The sequence below is a fragment of the Rutidosis leptorrhynchoides genome, chromosome 6, assembly GCF_046630445.1.
Source record: "Rutidosis leptorrhynchoides isolate AG116_Rl617_1_P2 chromosome 6, CSIRO_AGI_Rlap_v1, whole genome shotgun sequence".
In the NCBI taxonomy this organism is placed as follows: domain Eukaryota; kingdom Viridiplantae; phylum Streptophyta; class Magnoliopsida; order Asterales; family Asteraceae; genus Rutidosis; species Rutidosis leptorrhynchoides.
In genome coordinates, this window is record NC_092338.1 from 149,847,563 (window position 1) to 149,868,562 (window position 21,000).

Sequence of the window (21,000 nt, forward strand, 5' to 3'; positions counted from 1 at the left end):
GCTTATCATTCTTAAGTCTAGACACGTTTTCCTGCATTTATTTCATAAATAGTGTATAGACAAAAATTCATATCTTAGCGTATCTGTTACTGTAAACTTTTCCTGACATCTTCCGAAAATTTCTCCGTGATTTATGGAATTTGGTATTATATATACATATGTAAATTATGTATTGAAGAATACCAAACTAAATTCTATAATCTAATTTATATCAAAAATCATCTCCCTAATTATACAAGATGGATCCCGTATCTAGTTCAAATTCCTTAAACTCCGACAGCTATTCCGATATGGATATTCACCTGAACTCCGAAGACAGTGTAACCGGAATGGATCAACCAATCAGCCATCACCTATTCTGGATGAATTGGGGATGGGTTCATAGCCTGCTTAGTCATTGGAGATAAGAGGAAGGTGATCCCTTCCATCCACCGCATTTCCCTCTTGGCGAAGAACCTGAAGTACTTACCGGCAAACCTGTTCGAGACATCATTTTCTCTCTCATTTCCAGAGTATCTCATCACGATAATATACTATCTCAAATTTTGAATCTTATTCATCCGCTCGTCCGAACCAACAATCATCCTGGTGTAATAGAAGAAGTCAACGAGCTTCGCGCTCGGGTAGTGGCTTTGGAGAATATGGTGCAAAGGTTACAAGCACCAGCAGCATCACCGGCATCAACAGTACCACCGACAACAACACCAACAGTACCATTACCACCACCAACAACAACCGCACCGTAAACCTCAACTTCACAATCTTTCCCACGAGCATCAACGTTATACGTCCTATAGATACCAAGGAATATCAACAACAACAAACGATGAAGTATTGATTCATAACTTCATCGAAGAAATATTCTGCAGAGAATATGTAGTTTCTAAAAGTTTTAGAGATTATATATTGTAAATTAGTAGTGGGCGGATATAAATAATAAAGTGAAACCCTGACAGGAATAGTGCGCGATTTACAAGCTAGACTTGTTATACAAGCAGCATCAACAGTACCGTCAGCATCACCAGCACGTCAGTACTATCAGCATCGTCAGCACTAGCATCACTTATAACATCACGATTTCCACCAGTTCTGTAATCACCAACATCATCACAAATCAACAACGCATATATTGTATCAACGAGTTATGAAGTATTAACTCATTTCCTCTGAAGAAATTATATGTATATTTTATATATATATGTGAAATTTGAAATCAAAATAAATCTTTTCGTACTAAGCTATTACATGTTAATCATAACTGGTAGGTACTACTCGGTTAGTTCATGTTAATAATATGCTATACATCCTTCGTTAATGACTTAACAATCGTTAACTATAATCTCTGCTTCGACTTAATAGATTCCATTTCATAATAAATCAAGTGTTTTATTCAAATACATGATTGATTTTAACACTTTCATTTTCGATGTACTTGAAACTTTCCAGAAAATATCATTCGTACCTTGCGAAGTTTGCAAGAGTTCCATAAGCACTAACATGATTCACTGAGGAAATATCAATAAAACTAAATAACGAAGTATTGATTTCATTAGTAAAATATTCAGCGAAGATTATATGATCTCTAATGTTTTAGAGATTTTTCATTTCTAATTCAAGCCAAAAAAATCAAATGAGCTTAATATGATATTAACTCATTAAATCTGTATTACATCTGAAGAAAATATATACATACATATATTTTCATAAAGATTGTAATGAAAATTCTTTTGTACAAAATATTACTTGTGAAATCTTTAACGGGTAGGTAATATTCGGGAAGTATATAAGTTCACAATTAATATGTTACACTGTACATTCTTCAACTCTGATTCAAAAATTATTAACTATGCTCACAGCGATATACAATCGTTTTTATACAAATTTTATTATATATTCTGAAAAAACAGAATCCAAGTCAAGATTTAACAAGTGACATCATTCTTAGATCTCTACATCTTTCAAAGCTATACTTTGATTTCAAAACTGTGCAAGATCCTTTAGCATTGTTTTTACCGAAAATAATCTTGCAATCCCTTTTCAAAGTATCCAATTTTATCACACTTCCAACCAGTTAACTTCGACTTTTCAGATTAGCCTTATTATAACCTTGACATATACGTTCTTGTTACTGGAGAACCTTTCATGTTCCACCACATTAGCAGTAAATTTACCAACAACTTCATTGATCCCTGACCTTCCGAAAAATCATTATACTCATTCAAACCCTATCATGTACTCATCCACATCTTGTAATGGTAATTGCCATACCAACTACCGGGAATTAGCAATCAGTATATCGAATTTCGCAGCAATTCTACTCTAACAGTTATATATATACATATAATGTCTATCTTATAGATTACATACTTCGAATGTGAAGTTTCTGAAAAACACCCCAAACTGCGAAACTAGTTCTCCGAATTTTGGAAAAATGCTAATGAAACAGCAAAAACTGTAAACGACCTTAACAGCCAAAAGTTTGATGATAAAGAAGAGTGTGTTGGCAAAGCTCAGAAAAAGAGAAAGTTTGGAACTGGACAACGGATTAAGCAGAACATGAAGGAGGCTGTGGACAAATCACAAAGACTAAACCTACCTTCAAAGAATCCAAATGATTCAGTGTCTGCTGAAGTCATTAACGAATACCTTGCTCCTGACTCTAAACCTTTACGAACAAATCTTCTTCATCATCCTTCAATATTAGAAATTCTAAGATATCATCGTATCTTTCATTATAAATATCTTCGATATTTCTGAAGATATTTTCACAACTATTCTTATCTGAAATCATTTATCTCTTTGCGCTATCTGTATTACATCATAAAAGAAAATATTTTAGTTTCTAAATCCTGAAAATTTCAAAAAATGGATGTTTTTGAATTAGTGTTGGGAATTGAAGCATGAGTTAGTATAATATAATGACACTTGATCAACGTGATTATATTACAGTAAGTCATGCTGAGTTTCTAATGGAATGTGATAAATGTTCACAGATCACACCCTCATCATAAACCATGTTACATAACTCTTTCATTCTATCTAATCTCTAAACATATCAATAAAATATTTTTCTTGATGATTCGGTCTTTTCCAGATATTCCTGTAATTTGACAAATCAAGATCGTGCCATTACAATTTCTTTCTTAGAACATTAGCTATGTTCATTCCGAAATGTATAGCTACAAATTCTGGACCATTATTCGCTTGACTTAAGGTTGGGAAGAGAAAATGAAAGCATGAATCTCTGAAATATAATGAAAAATATAAAGCCCGATAACAACCCCGAAATTACAAACCGTGTATATCAATTAGTATAGCAATATAAAGACACGGGAGAATGAAAAACACTATAATCCCAAGGTAATAGTAGAAGAAAATAACTTCCTCTGGTGGCAGATGAAAAAGAAGAATGAAGGATACGATAGCCAGGAAAATATCAAGAATCAGAACTGGATTAATCATTTTCACAATCTATTAGGAAGTATGAAATAAGGAAGAAGATTATAGGAGTGGTGAAAATAAATGAAACAGAAGAGGTCAATTTATAGAAAAATATCAGACATAGCAATCGAGGCAGATTACCGCATTTAATCAAAGAGAATCCTAATTTTCGCAATTTCTGAAGAATCAAATCTTATTTAGATTATGAAGATTTTCTAATCCTTAAATTCCATAAATCAATCGTAACTACGTCAAAAGTTAAGACAAATCTCTATTCCTTCATTTCACTCTATTACGATAACTTCTCTCATACGCTTCGAGTAATCGGATTGTTTTATCCATATTATTCAATGGGGATAAAATTCTATTTACCAACTCATATTCGTCATGAAAACATTTTTATTGTTAGCCCTGACGACCTCACTCAAATTTCGGGACGAAATTTCTTTAACGGGTAGGTACTGTGATGACCCAGAAATTTCTGACCAAATTTAAACTTAATCTTTGTATGATTAACGTTTCTGACATGATAAGCAAAGTCTGTAAAACTGAATCTCAAAATTTTTGAACTACTTTCATATGCTCAATTACCCTTTGATTGTTCTCAAACGATTCGCGAACAATTATATGTATATATATATATATACTATAACTAGAAAACGTAGCAAAGTGTTCAGTATATGATACTGTGCATTAAACTTATTGGTTTGATTATCTGATTGATATAGTTCACTAAGGATTTAAAAGATTATGCCAAACAATTGAATTAAAAGATATTTATTGAGTCCCTTAAGGATTATGATATTATTACGTGTCTCTGTTGTGAGACCCACGTTGATTTGAGAAATCATTCATTTTTAATGGAATTCGGAATAAATGGTAAAGTGTTTGTTTAAATAACGTAATTTGGACATATACAATAATAAGGAATATTAACTGTTGGAATTAGATATATGAATAATTTGTGATATGTATTTTAAAACGTGTTTATTAATATTGAAAATATATATTTAACAATACGATAAAATATAATATTAACTTGGTTATAAAATGATTTGTTATTATATATATATATTAACAAATAACGAGAAGATGATTTATAGAAGTAAATGACCAAAACACTCAAATGTATAAGTTATATTTCGAGTGGTATAGTTTATGGATAATTTAAGTCTATAATTTGACAAAGGTATGAGTCACGAAACGTAAAGAGCGAGTTTTCTCAGCGTACGAAGGGACATTCGAAAAACTGGAATCGGGACGTAAGTCGAGTGACGACGTACGACTTATCGGAATAAAAATTACAAGTCACCTATACACGAGAATATAATATAATATATAATTAATTAATTTAAATTATGTATATTATATATAATATATTTAAATATGTCGACGAACTACAAAACAAATCAGATGTGAGCTGTCCAGACAGGCCATGCGTGAAATGTCCCGTTCTTATTGATTAAAAACGTTCCATATTAATTGATTTCGTTGCGAGGTTTTGACCTCTATATGAGACGTTTTTCAAAGACTGCATTCATTTTTAAAACAAACCATAACCTTTATTTCATAGATAAAGGTTTTAAAAAGCTTTACGTAGATTATCAAATAATGATAATCTAAAATATCCTGTTTATACACGACCATTACATAATGGTTTACAATACAAATATGTTACAACAAAATAAGTTTCTTGAATGCAGTTTTTACACAATATCATACAAGCATGGACTCCAAATCTCGTCCTTATTTAAGTATGCGACAGCGGAAGCTCTTAATAATCACCTAAGAATAAACATGCTTAAAACGTCAACAAAAATGTTGGTGAGTTATAGGTTTAACCTATATATATCAAATCATAATAATAGACCACAAGATTTCATATTTCAATACACATCCCATACATAGAGATAAAAATTATTCATATGGTGAACACCTGGTAACCGACATTAACAAGATGCATATATAAGAATATCCTCATCATTCCGGGACACCCTTCGGATATGATATAAATTTCGAAGTACTAAAGCATCCGGTACTTTGGATGGGGTTTGTTAGGCCCAATAGATCTATCTTTAGGATTCGCGTCAATTAGGGTGTCTGTTCCCTAATTCTTAGATTACCAGACTTAATAAAAAGGGGCATATTCGATTTCGATAATTCAACCATAGAATGTAGTTTCACGTACTTGTGTCTATTTTGTAAATCATTTATAAAACCTGCATGTATTCTCATCCCAAAAATATTAGATTTTAAAAGTGGGACTATAACTCACTTTCACAGATTTTTACTTCGTCGGGAAGTAAGACTTGGCCACTGGTTGATTCACGAACCTATAACAATATATACATGTATATCAAAGTATGTTCAAAATATATTTACAACACTTTTAATATATTTTGATGTTTTAAGTTTATTAAGTCAGCTGTCCTCGTTAGTAACCTACAACTAGTTGTCCACAGTTAGATGTACAGAAATAAATTGATAAATATTATCTTGAATCAATCCACGACCCAGTGTATACGTATCTCAGTATTGATCACAACTCAAACTATATATATTTTGGAATCAACCTCAACCCTGTATAGCTAACTCCAACATTCACATATAGAGTGTCTATGGTTGTTCCGAAATATATATAGATGTGTCGACATGATAGGTCGAAACATTGTATACGTGTCTATGGTATCTCAAGATTACATAATATACAATACAAGTTGATTAAGTTATGGTTGGAATAGATTTGTTACCAATTTTCACGTAGCTAAAATGAGAAAAATTATCCAATCTTGTTTTACCCATAACTTCTTCATTTTAAATCCGTTTTGAGTGAATCAAATTGCTATGGTTTCATATTGAACTCTATTTTATGAATCTAAACAGAAAAAGTATAGGTTTATAGTCGGAAAAATAAGTTACAAGTCGTTTTTGTAAAGGTAGTCATTTCAGTCGAAAGAACGACGTCTAGATGACCATTTTAGAAAACATACTTCCACTTTAAGTTTAACCATAATTTTTGGATATAGTTTCATGTTCATAATAAAAATCATTTTCTCAGAATAAAAACTTTTAAATCAAAGTTTATCATAGTTTTTAATTAACTAACCCAAAACAGCCCGCGGTGTTACTACGACGGCGTAAATCCGGTTTTACGGTATTTTTCGTGTTTCCAGGTTTTAAATCATTAAGTTAGCATATCATATAGATATAGAACATGTGTTTAGTTGATTTTAAAAGTCAAGTTAGAAGGATTAACTTTTGTTTGCGAACAAGTTTAGAATTAACTAAACTTTGTTCTAGTGATTACCAGTTTAAACCTTCGAATAAGATAGCTTTATATGTATGAATTGAATGATGTTATGAACATCATTACTACCTTAAGTTCCTTGGATAAACCTACTGGAAAAGAGAAAAATGGATCTAGCTTCAATGGATCCTTGGATGGCTCGAAGTTCTTGAAGTAGAATCATGACACGAAAACAAGTTCAAGTAAGATCATCACTTGAAATAAGATTGTTATAGTTATAGAAATTGAACCAAAGTTTGAATATGATTATTACCTTGTATTATAATGATAAACTACTGTAAGAAACAAAGATTTCTTGAGGTTGGATGATCACCTTACAAGATTGGAAGTGAGCTAGCAAACTTGAAAGTATTCTTGATTTTATGAAACTAGAACTTTTGGAATTTATGAAGAACACTTAGAACTTGAAGATAGAACTTGAGAGAGATCAATTAGATGAAGAAAATTGAAGAATGAAAGTGTTTGTAGGTGTTTTTGGTCGTTGGTGTATGGATTAGATATAAAGGATATGTAATTTTGTTTTCATGTAAATAAGTCATGAATGATTACTCATATTTTTGTAATTTTATGAGATATTTCATGCTAGTTTCCAAATGATGGTTCCCACATGTATTAGGTGACTCACATGGGCTACTAAGAGCTGATCATTGGAGTGTATATACCAATAGTACATACATCTAAAAGCTGTGTATTGTACGAGTACGAATACGGGTGCATACGAGTAGAATTGTTGATGAAACTGAATGAGGATGTAATTGTAAGCATTTTTGTTAAGTAGAAGTATTTTGATAAGTGTATTGAAGTCTTTCAAAAGTGTATAAATACATATTAAAACACTACATGTATATACATTTTAACTGAGTCGTTAAGTCATCGTTAGTCGTTACATGTAAGTGTTGTTTTGAAACCTTTAGGTTAACGATCTTATTAAATGTTGTTAACCCAATGTTTATAATATCAAATGATATTTTAAATTATTATATTATCATGAAATTATCATGTATGAATATCTCTTAATATGATATATATACATTAAATGTCTTTACAACGATAATCGTTACATATATGTCTCGTTTAAAAATCATTAAGTTAGTAGTCTTGTTTTTACATATGTAGTTCATTGTTAATATACTTAATGATATGTTTACTTATCATAGTATCATGTTAACTATATATATATCCATATATATGTCATCATATAGTTTTTACAATTTTTAACGTTCGTGAATCACTGGTCAACTTGGGTGGTCAATTGTCTATATGAAACATATTTCAATTAATCAAGTCTTAACAAGTTTGATTGCTTAACATGTTGGAAACATTTAATCATGTAAATATCAATCTCAATTAATATATATAAACATGGAAAATTTCGGGTCACTACAGTACCTACCCGTTAAATAAATTTCGTCCCGAAATTTTAAGCTGTTGAAGGTGTTGACGAATCTTCTGGAAATAGATGCGGGTATTTCTTCTTCATCTGATCTTCACGCTCCCAGGTGAACTCGGGTCCTCTACGAGCATTCCATCGAACCTTAACAATTGGTATCTTGTTTTGCTTAAGTCTTTTAACCTCACGATCCATTATTTCGACGGGTTCTTCGATGAATTGAAGTTTTTCGTTGATTTGGATTTCATCTAACGGAATAGTGAGATCTTCTTTATCAAAATATTTCTTCAAATTCGAGACGTGGAAAGTGTTATGTACAGCCGCGAGTTATTGAGGTAACTCTAGTCGGTAAGCTACTGGTCCGACACGATCAATAATCTTGAATGGTCCAATATACCTTGGATTTAATTTCCCTCGTTTACCAAATCGAACAACGCCTTTCCAAGGTGCAACTTTAAGCATGACCATCTCTCCAATTTCAAATTCTATATCTTTTCTTTTAATGTCAGCGTAGCTCTTTTGTCGACTTTGGGCAGTTTTCAACCGTTGTTGAATTTGGATGATCTTCTCGGTAGTTTCTTGTATAATCTCCGGACCCGTAATCTGTCTATCCCCCACTTCACTCCAACAAATCGGAGACCTACACTTTCTACCATAAAGTGCTTCAAACGGCGCCATCTCAATGCTTGAATGGTAGCTGTTGTTGTAGGAAAATTCTGCTAACGGTAGATGTCGATCCCAACTGTTTCCGAAATCAATAACACATGCTCGTAGCATGTCTTCAAGCGTTTGTATCGTCCTTTCGCTCTACCCATCAGTTTGTGGATGATAGGCAGTACTCATGTCTAGACGAGTTCCTAATGCTTGCTGTAATGTCTGCCAGAATCTTGAAATAAATCTGCCATCCCTATCAGAGATAATAGAGATTGGTATTCCATGTCTGGAGACGACTTCCTTCAAATACAGTCGTGCTAACTTCTCCATCTTGTCATCTTCTCTTATTGGCAGGAAGTGTGCTGATTTGGTGAGACGATCAACTATTACCCAAATAGTATCAAAACCACTTGCAGTCCTTGGCAATTTAGTGATGAAATCCATGGTAATGTTTTCCCATTTCCATTCCGGAATTTCGGGTTGTTGAAGTAGACCTGATGGTTTCTGATGCTCAGCTTTGACCTTAGAACACGTCAAACATTCTCCTACGTATTTAGCAACATCGGCTTTCATACCCGGCCACCAAAAATATTTCTTGAGATCCTTGTACATCTTCCCCGTTCCAGGATGTATTGAGTATCTGGTTTTATGAGCTTCTCTAAGTACCATTTCTCTCATATCTCCAAATTTTGGTACCCAAATCCTTTCAGCCCTATACCGGGTTCCGTCTTTCCGAATATTAAGATGCTTCTCCGATCCTTTGGGTATTTCATCCTTTAAATTTCCCTCTTTTAAAACTCCTTGTTGCGCCTCCTTTATTTGAGTAGTAATGTTATTATGAATCATTATATTCATAGATTTTACTCGAATGGGTTCTCTGTCCTTCCTGCTCAAGGCATCGGCTACCACATTTGCCTTCCCCGGGTGGTAACGAATCTCAAAGTCGTAATCATTCAATAATTCAATCCACCTACGCTGCCTCATATTCAGTTGTTTCTGATTAAATATGTGTTGAAGACTTTTGTGGTCGGTATATATAATACTTTTGACCCCATATAAGTAGTGCCTCCAAGTCTTTAATGCAAAAACAACCGCGCCTAATTCCAAATCATGCGTCGTATAATTTTGTTCGTGAATCTTCAATTGTCTAGACGTATAAGCAATCACCTTCGTTCGTTGCATTAATACACAACCGAGACCTTGCTTTGATGCATCACAATAAATCACAAAATCATCATTCCCTTCAGGCAATGACAATATAGGTGCCGTAGTTAGCTTTTTCTTCAATAACTGAAACGCTTTCTCTTGTTCATCATTCCATTCAAATTTCTTCCCTTTATGCGTTAATGCAGTCAAGGGTTTTGCTATTCTGGAAAAGTCTTGGATGAACCTTCTGTAGTAACCAGCTAGTCCTAAAAACTGGCGTATGTGTTTCGGAGTTTTCGGGGTTTCCCACTTTTCAACAGTTTCTATCTTTGCCGGATCCACCTTAATACCTTCTTTGTTCACTATGTGACCGAGGAATTGAACTTCTTCCAACCAAAATGCACACTTTGAAAACTTAGCGTACAATTCTTCCTTCCTCAATACTTCTAACACCTTTCTCAACTGTTCAACGTGTTCTTGGTCATTCTTTGAGTAAATAAGTATGTCATCAATGAAAACAATGACAAACTTGTCAAGGTATGGTCCACACACTTGGTTCATAAGGTCCATGAACACAGCTGGTGCATTAGTTAAACCAAACGGCATGACCATAAACTCGTAATGACCGTAACGTGTTCTGAAAGCAGTCTTTGGAATATCATCTTCTTTCACCCGCATTTGATGATACCCGGAACGTAAGTCAATCTTTGAATAAACAGACGAGCCTTGTAGTTGATCAAATAAGTCATCGATTCTCGGTAGTGGGTAGCGGTTCTTGATGGTAAGTTTGTTCAACTCTCGGTAGTCGATACACAACCTGAATGTACCATCTTTCTTCTTGACAAACAAAACAGGAGCTCCCCACGGTGATGTGCTTGGTCGAATGAAACCACGCTCTAAAAGTTCTTGTAATTGGCTTTGTAGTTCTTTCATCTCGCTGGGTGCGAGTCTGTAAGGAGCACGAGCTATTGGTGCAGCTCCTGGTACAAGATCTATTTGAAATTCAACGGATCGATGTGGGGGTAATCCCGGTAATTCTTTCGGAAATACATCAGGAAATTCTTTTGCGACGGGAACATCATTGATGCTCTTTTCTTCAGTTTGTACTTTCTCGACGTGTGCTAGAACAGCATAGCAACCTTTTCTTATTAGTTTTTGTGCCTTCAAATTACTAATAAGATGTAGCTTCGTGTTGCCCTTTTCTCCGTACACCATTAAGGGTTTTCCTTTTTCTCGTATAATGCGAATTGCATTTTTGTAACAAACGATCTCCGCTTTCACTTCTTTCAACCAGTCCATACCGATTATCACATCAAAACTCCCTAACTCTACTGGTATCAAATCAATCTTAAATGTTTCGCTAACCAGTTTAATTTCTCGATTCCGACATATATTATCTGCTGAAATTAATTTACCATTTGCTAATTCGAGTAAAAATTTACTATCCAAAGGCGTCAATGGACAACTTAATTTAGCACAAAAATCTCTACTCATATAGCTTCTATCCGCACCCGAATCAAATAAAACGTAAGCAGATTTATTGTCAATAAGAAACGTACCCGTAACAAGCTCCGGGTCTTCCTGTGCCTCTGCCGCATTAATATTGAAAACTCTTCCACGGCCTTGTCCATTCGTGTTCTCCTGGTTCGGGAAATTTCTAATAATGTGGCCCGGTTTTCCACATTTATAACAAACTACATTGGCATAACTTGCTCCGACACTACTTGCTCCGCCATTACTCGTTCCGACACTATTTGTTCCTTTCGTTCTATTAACCCCTGGTCCGTAGACCTCACACTTCGCCGCGCTATGACCATTTCTTTTACACTTGTTGCAAAATTTGGTGCAGAACCCAGAGTGATTCTTTTCACACCTTTGGCATAGCTGCTTCTGATTGTTGTTGTTGTTGCGGTTATTATTGTTATTGGGATGATTGTTGTAGTTGCTGTTGTTGTTGTTGTTGTTGTTGGGCCGTTTGTTGTAGTTACGATTGATGTTGCGATTGTTGGGATAATTGTTGCGATTATTGTTGTAATTGCTGTTGTTGTTGTATTGGTGATTCTTATCACCGTTTTCCTCCCACTTTCTTTTGACTTGCTTCACATTGGCCTCTTCAGCAGTCTGTTCTTTAATTCTTTCTTCAATCTGGTTCACGAGTTTGTGAGCCATTCTACATGCCTGTTGTATGGAGGCGGGCTCGTGTGAACTTATATCTTCTTGGATTCTTTCCGGTAATCCTTTCACAAATGCGTCGATCTTCTCTTCCTCATCTTCGAATGCTCCCGGACACAATAGGCACAATTATGTGAATCGTCTTTCGTACGTGGTAATATCAAATCCTTGGGTTCGTAACCCTCTAAGTTCTGTCTTGAGCTTATTGACCTCGGTTCTGGGATGGTACTTCTCGTTCATCAAGTGCTTGAATGCTGACCACGGTAGTGCGTACGCATCGTCTTGTCCCACTTGCTCTAGATAGGTATTCCACCATGTTAACGCAGAACCTGTGAAGGTATGCGTAGCGTACTTTACTTTGTCCTCTTCAGTACACTTACTTATGGCAAACACCGATTCGACCTTCTCGGTCCACCGTTTCAATCCGATCGGTCCTTCGGTTCCATCAAATTCCAAAGGTTTGCAGGCAGTGAATTCTTTGTAGGTGCATCCTACACGATTTCCTGTACTGCTAGATCCAAGGTTATTGTTGGTATGTAGCGCAGCCTGTACTGCGGCTATGTTTGAAGCTAGAAAAGTACGGAATTCCTCTTCATTCATATTCACGGTGTGTCGAGTAGTCGGTGCCATTTCCTTCAAAATAGTTAAATGGAACAAGTTAATCATACAGAATATTAAGAGTAGTTAATAGTATTTCGTAGCATAATATGAACTCATTTATAAAAGCTTTTTCTTCATATTAGCGTTTTATAAGTTTAAATTCGGGTAGTACCTACCCGTTAAGTTCATACTTAGTAGCTAATATACAATTCAACTACTACAATTCTATATGAAAAACTGATTATAATAATATTTCGCGTTCAAACTTTTACACAATATTTTACAAACTTACAATACCGCTTATTTTACATATAGCATGAAATATAGCACACAATAAATTTGATACAAGATGGTTGTGAAGATAATTCTAGCTAGTACACAAGTCGTTCAGCAAAGGCAATAAAGACACGTAATTCATACGTCCAGAAACAAGTCATGCATTCTGGTTTTACTAGGATTACTTCCCATCCTTGGTCTTGTGGAACATAACCGTTATGGCCATTGATAAGACAGCATGTTGTAACGTCGTCAAAGGGACAAGGGTTACGTAATGTCCAACAGTCCCGTAACAATCTAAAAACCTCATTTCTTACCCCAATTCACTTGTGGGAACGTTTTGTTTAATAGTTGTAGCCCGATGTTCTTGTTCTCACTTTGGTGAGAAGCGAACATTACTAATCCGTAAGCATAACATGCTTCTTTATGTTGCATGTTAGCCGCTTTTTCTAAATCACGAAGTCCAATATTCGGATATATTGAGTCAAAATAATTTCTTAACCCATTGCGTAAAATAGCATTTGGGTTCCCCGCAATATATGCGTCAAAGTAAACACGTCGTAACTTATGGATTTCCCAATGTGATATCCCCCATCTTTCGAACGAAAGCCTTTTATAAACCAAGGCATTCTTAGAACGTTCTTCGAATGTCTTACAAACTGATCTTGCCTTAAGTAGTTGTGCCGAAGAATTCTGACCGACTCTAGACAAGATTTCATCAATCATGTCTCCGGGTAGGTCTCTTAAAATATTGGGTTGTCTATCCATTTTGTGTTTTTATACTGTAAAATAGACAAGAGTTAGATTCATAAAAAAAAAAATACTTATTAATACAAGCAATTTTTACATATATCATAAAGCATAAGCACACTATATTACATATATTACACCACACGAATACAACTATCTTATTCCAACTCGCTTGTTTCTTCTTCTTCGGTTTTGGTTCGTTTTGCCAAGTTTCTAGGGATATATGATGTTCCCCTAATACGAGCCGTCGTGATCCACATTGGTTTAGAAAAACCTGGTGGTTTAGAGGTTCCCGGGTCATTGTTACAACTTAAGGACTTCGGGGGTTGACGATACATATAAAGTTCATCGGGGTTGGAATTAGATTTCTCTATTTTTATGCCCTTTCCCTTATTATTTTCTTTTGCCTTTTTAAATTCAGTTGGGGTAATTTCTATAACATCATCGGAATTCTCGTCGGAATCCGATTCATCGGAGAATTGGTAATCCTCCCAATATTTTGCTTCCTTGGCGGAAACACCATTGACCATAATTAACCTTGGTCGGTTGGTTGAGGATTTTCTTTTACTTAACCGTTTTATTATTTCCCCCACCGGTTTTATTTCTTCATCCGGTTCCGATTCTTTTTCCGGTTCCGATTCTTCTTCCGGTTCCGACTCTTCTTCCGGTTCCTCTTCGGGAACTTGTGAATCAGTCCACGAATCATTCCAATTTACATTTGACTCTTCATTATTATTAAGTGAGTCAATGGGACTTGTTCTAGAGGTAGACATCTATCACATAATATCAAACGCGTTAAGAGATTAATATATCACATAATATTCACATGTTAAAAATATATAGTTTCTAACAAAATTTGTTAAGCAATCATTTTTCAAGTAAACACGGTCGAAGTCCAGACTCACTAATGCATCCTAACAAACTCGATAAGACACACTAATGCAAAATTCTGGTTCTCTAAGACCAACGCTCGGATACCAACTGAAATGTCCCGTTCTTATTGATTAAAAACGTTCCATATTAATTGATTTCGTTGCGAGGTTTTGACCTCTATATGAGACGTTTTTCAAAGGCTGCATTCATTTTTAAAACAAACCATAACCTTTATTTCATAGATAAAGGTTTTAAAAAGCTTTACGTAGATTATCAAATAATGATAATCTAAAATATCCTGTTTATACACGACCATTACATAATGGTTTACAATACAAATATGTTACAACAAAATAAGTTTCTTGAATGCAGTTTTTACACAATATCATACAAGCATGGACTCCAAATCTCGTCCTTATTTAAGTATGCGACAGTGGAAGCTCTTAATAATCACCTGAGAATAAACATGCTTAAAACGTCAACAAAAATGTTGGTGAGTTATAGGTTTAACCTATATATATCAAATCATAATAATAGACCACAAGATTTCATATTTCAATACACATCCCATACATAGAGATAAAAATTATTCATATGGTGAACACCTGGTAACCGACATTAACAAGATGCATATATAAGAATATCCCCATCATTCCGGGACACCCTTCGGATATGATATAAATTTCGAAGTACTAAAGCATCCGGTACTTTGGATGGGGTTTGTTAGGCCCAATAGATCTATCTTTAGGATTCGCGTCAATTAGGGTGTCTGTTCCCTAATTCTTAGATTACCAGACTTAATAAAAAGAGGCATATTCGATTTCGATAATTCAACCATAGAATGTAGTTTCACGTACTTGTGTCTATTTTGTAAATCATTTATAAAACCTGCATGTATTCTCATCCCAAAAATATTAGATTTTAAAAGTGGGACTATAACTCACTTTCACAGATTTTTACTTCGTCGGGAAGTAAGACTTGGCCACTGGTTGATTCACGAACCTATAACAATATATACATGTATATCAAAGTATGTTCAAAATATATTTACAACACTTTTAATATATTTTGATGTTTTAAGTTTATTAAGTCAGCTGTCCTCGTTAGTAACCTACAACTAGTTGTCCACAGTTAGATGTACAGAAATAAATTGATAAATATTATCTTGAATCAATCCACGACCCAGTGTATACGTATCTCAGTATTGATCACAACTCAAACTATATATATTTTGGAATCAACCTCAACCCTGTATAGCTAACTCCAACATTCACATATAGAGTGTCTATGGTTGTTCCGAAATATATATAGATGTGTCGACATGATAGGTCGAAACATTGTATACGTGTCTATGGTATCTCAAGATTATATAATATACAATACAAGTTGATTAAGTTATGGTTGGAATAGATTTTTTACCAATTTTCACGTAGCTAAAATGAGAAAAATTATCCAATCTTGTTTTACCCATAACTTCTTCATTTTAAATCCGTTTTGAGTGAATCAAATTGCTATGGTTTCATATTGAACTCTATTTTATGAATCTAAACAGAAAAAGTATAGGTTTATAGTCGGAAAAATAAGTTACAAGTCGTTTTTGTAAAGGTAGTCATTTCAGTCGAAAGAACGACGTCTAGATGACCATTTTAGAAAACATACTTTCACTTTGAGTTTAACCATAATTTTTGGATATAGTTTCATGTTCATAATAAAAATCATTTTCTCAGAATAACAACTTTTAAATCAAAGTTTATCATAGTTTTTAATTAACTAACCCAAAACAGCCCGCGGTGTTACTACGACGGCGTAAATCCGGTTTTACGGTGTTTTTCGTGTTTCCAGGTTTTAAATCATTAAGTTAGCATATCTATAGATATAGAACATGTGTTTAGTTGATTTTAAAAGTCAAGTTAGAAGGATTAACTTTTGTTTGCGAACAAGTTTAGAATTAACTAAACTATGTTCTAGTGATTACCAGTTTAAACCTTCGAATAAGATAGCTTTATATGTATGAATCGAATGATGTTATGAACATAATTACTACCTTAAGTTCCTTGGATAAACCTACTGGAAAAGAGAAAAATGGATCTAGCTTCAAAGGATCCTTGGATGGCTCGAAGTTCTTGAAGTAGAATCATGACACGAAAACAAGTTCAAGTAAGATCATCACTTGAAATAAGATTGTTATAGTTATAGAAATTGAACCAAAGTTTGAATATGATTATTACCTTGTATTAAAATGATAACCTACTGTAAGAAACAAAGATTTCTTGAGGTTGGATGATCACCTTACAAGATTGGAAGTGAGCTAGCAAACTTGAAAGTATTCTTGATTTTATGAAACTAGAACTTTTAGAATTTATGAAGAACACTTAGAACTTGAAGATAGAACTTGAGAGAGATCAATTAGATGAAGAAAATTAAAGAATGAAAGTGTTTGTAGGTGTTTTTGGTCGTTGGTGTATGGATTAGATATAAAGGATATGTAATTTTGTTTTCATGTAAATAAGTCATGAATGATTACTCATATTTTTGTAATTTTATGAGATATTTCATGCTAGTTTCCAAATGATGATTCCCACATGTGTTAGGTGACTCACATGGGCTACTAAGAGCTGATCATTGGAGTGTATATACCAATAGTACATACATCTAAAAGCTGTGTATTGTACGAGTACGAATACGGGTGCATACGAGTAGAATTGTTGATGAAACTGAATGAGGATGTAATTGTAAGCATTTTTGTTAAGTAGAAGTATTTTGATAAGTGTATTTAAGTCTTTCAAAAGTGTATAAATACATATTAAAACACTACATGTATATACATTTTAACTGAGTCGTTAAGTCATCGTTAGTCGTTACATGTAAGTGTTGTTTTGAAACCTTTAGGTTAACGATCTTGTTAAATGTTGTTAACCCAATGTTTATAATATTAAATGAGATTTTAAATTATTATATTATCATGATATTATCATGTATGAATATCTCTTAATATGATATATATACATTAAATGTCTTTACAACGATAATCGTTACATATATGTCTCGTTTAAAAATCATTAAGTTAGTAGTCTTGTTTTTACATATGTAGTTCATTGTTAATATACTTAATGATATGTTTACTTATCATAGTATCATGTTAACTATATATATATCCATATATATGTCATCATATAGTTTTTACAAGTTTTAACGTTCGTGAATCACTGGTCAACTTGGGTGGTCAATTGTCTATATGAAACATATTTCAATTAATCAAGTCTTAACAAGTTTGATTGCTTAACATGTTGGAAACATTTAATCATGTAAATATCAATCTCAATTAATATATATAAACATGGAAAAGTTCGGGTCACTACAATGCGATCGCATGGCATTTGCACTGGAAGCCCATACGATCGCATGGGAACCAGAATCAGCAAACACCTATAAATTCGATCGAGTTCAGTTTTCTGTCACACACACATATATCTTTCTTCCTCCTAATTATTATATATATTATTATTATTATTATTATTATTATTATTATTATTATTATTATTATTATTATTTTTATTATTATTATTATTATTATTAAGATTAATATTATTATTATTAATCTTATTAAGTAGTAGTATTATTATACATAAAATACTACGACGAAGTCATGAGCGTGTTACTTTCAAAATGGGTTTTCAAGCGGGATCGAGCTAAGGAAATTATGGGTTATAGCTTTGGATGTTATGGGTAATGTACGTGGGTATTATTGGCAAGTCAAACCTAGCGTTTATCATCTCTGTTGCGTCTACGTACTTTCCTGCAATATTGAATCACAATATTGATACGTGAGCATTCATATCTTATCTTTTATATATTAAAAGTGTATCCATGTCTAGTGCTCGAGTATATATGTTTATGCATGTTTTTGAAAAGCTGGCGAAAAATCAATAACTTTTCATTTAGAAATCGCGTAATTTCGATGAACGAATTTAAAGATATGGTCAACTGAATTATGATTAACATTAATTGAATTGCTTTTGAATATGCAATTGATATTTAAACAACTTGTTTATAAGATTGATAAATTAGATTTTCAAATATTACTAATCGAGTAAATGAATTTCTATATAAGGCACGTCTCATCTTGTTGAGCAATTGTCAAAATTGATTGTTTTATCATATTTTAAAGCCTTATAAAAGCTATAGTTTAATTTTACAAGAATTGGGAAACTATGTGAAATGTTAGAATGTTTTGATTGCCATGATCATTCAACTATAGTATTGAGTCAGATTGACTTTTTGAAACGACTTTTGATAACTTTTGTATGTCGGTCTCGAGCATTAGGATTGTGATACACTATGACCTGACCTAGCTTGATAGACATTTATTGACCAATATATGTTCTCTAGGTTGAGATCTACGGTTATTTGGTATTTCGAGTTTCAGTCACATTTCGGTGAACGACTTTATGTGCTGTTAAGGTGAGTTTCATTTGCTCCCTTTTTAATTGCTTTCGCAATCTATATTTTGGGCTGAGAATACATTCACTTTATTTTAAACGCAATGGATACAAGTACATACTAAATTCTACACTGAGTTTGAACCAAAAATCCCTTAGCTTTGGTAACTAGTAACTGCCGGTTATAAGAACTGGTGGGCGGGAGTAGTTATATATGGATCCATAGGGCTTGACATCCCCGTCTGTTCCAGGTATAGAAACCTTAGACTGAACTATAAAACAGACATATGCTATTTCAGTTTAGTACACGTTGGTTTGCGTGTATTGTACATGTTGGTTGCATGTATGTTAAAACATGGGTACTTATTATAACGTTAAAGTTTAGTTACCAGGGTGCTCAATCTTGTAGAATATTTTGATAAACGTTTCTGGATGAAACAACTGAAATCTTATGATCCACCTTTATATACAGATTATACGATACATTAAAACTATGAACTCACCAACCTTTGTGTTGACACTTGTTAGCATGTTTATTCTCAGGTTCCCTAGAAGTCTTCCGCTATTTGCTTATATGTTAGACAAGCTTTGTGCATGGAGTCATACATGTTTTATTCAAGAAAACGTTGCATTCACAAAACCATCATCATGTATCTATTTTGACTGCATTGTCAACGAAAGTATTATTGTAAACTATTATTTACGGTGATTGTCTATATGTAAAAATTATCAGATGTCAAAAACATTTTATTTAAATATTCATTTATGGTGTGTCTTTTCAAAAGAATGCAATGTTTACAAAACGTATCATATATAGGTCAAATACCTCGCAATGAAATCGATGAATGACGTGTTCGTCCATATGGATTTGGAGCGATCGTCACAAAAATATAGGAACCGAACGAGAAGAAAGAAAAATAAATAAATAAATAAATACATGATGATGGTGAGGTTGGTTTTTGCAGGTGTTAAAAGGTGGGTGGTGGTGCTTCTCGGTCTCCAAACAGCAGCAACAATGGGAGAGTCATTTGGGTTTGGTTTCAAGTTCGTGAAAAAGAGAAAGAAGGTGGCGATTGTTCGAAGGTTAAGTGGTGGTTTACGGTGATGGTGACGGTTGGTGTATGCCGGAGTGGTGCTCCGGTGATGGCTATGGTGGTGGCGGTTGGTGTAGTCGGTGGTTTCTCTTCTCCCTCCCTTGGATACTCATACGCACATATATAGATATATGTTATGTAATATATGTATAATATTTAATATTAATAATAATTATATTATTTAATAAGTGAATGATTGGAAACAGTAACCAGTGTACATGGAGTTTTCTTCTGCCGACACTCCTTCACAGACGGGGTATCGTGCACTATTTGAAATTAGTGGCGGATAAAAGTCTTCGGAAAAATCCCATATTTTTAAATTAACTTTATTTATTTATTTTGGTCATTATGGTATAAAATTCAATCATAAATTATTAAATAAAAATTGCATTAATTATTCACTCCCATCTCCCAAGTAAAATATAAAAAATTTTAAATTTTGACAAACAACTTCCAAATATATATTAATAAGCCTAAAATTTATAAAACTCATTTTCGTATCACCGTTTATTTTAAAATTACATATGTTTGAATTTAACTTGCTTAATATCAATAGGAACATCAGACGATTATTACAATCATTTAATATTTATTTTTAATATACATTATATATATATATATATATATATATATATATATATATATATATATATATATATATATATATATATATATATATATATATATATATATTATATAATTAAATACATCAAAATATATGTTTTCAAATAAATAAATTTAATATTTAATCTTATATATTTACTATTAATATTCATGTACATATATATATATACATACTTAAATATATATGAATCTTTTTACAAATAGTTATTCGTGAATCGTTGGAAACAGTCGAAG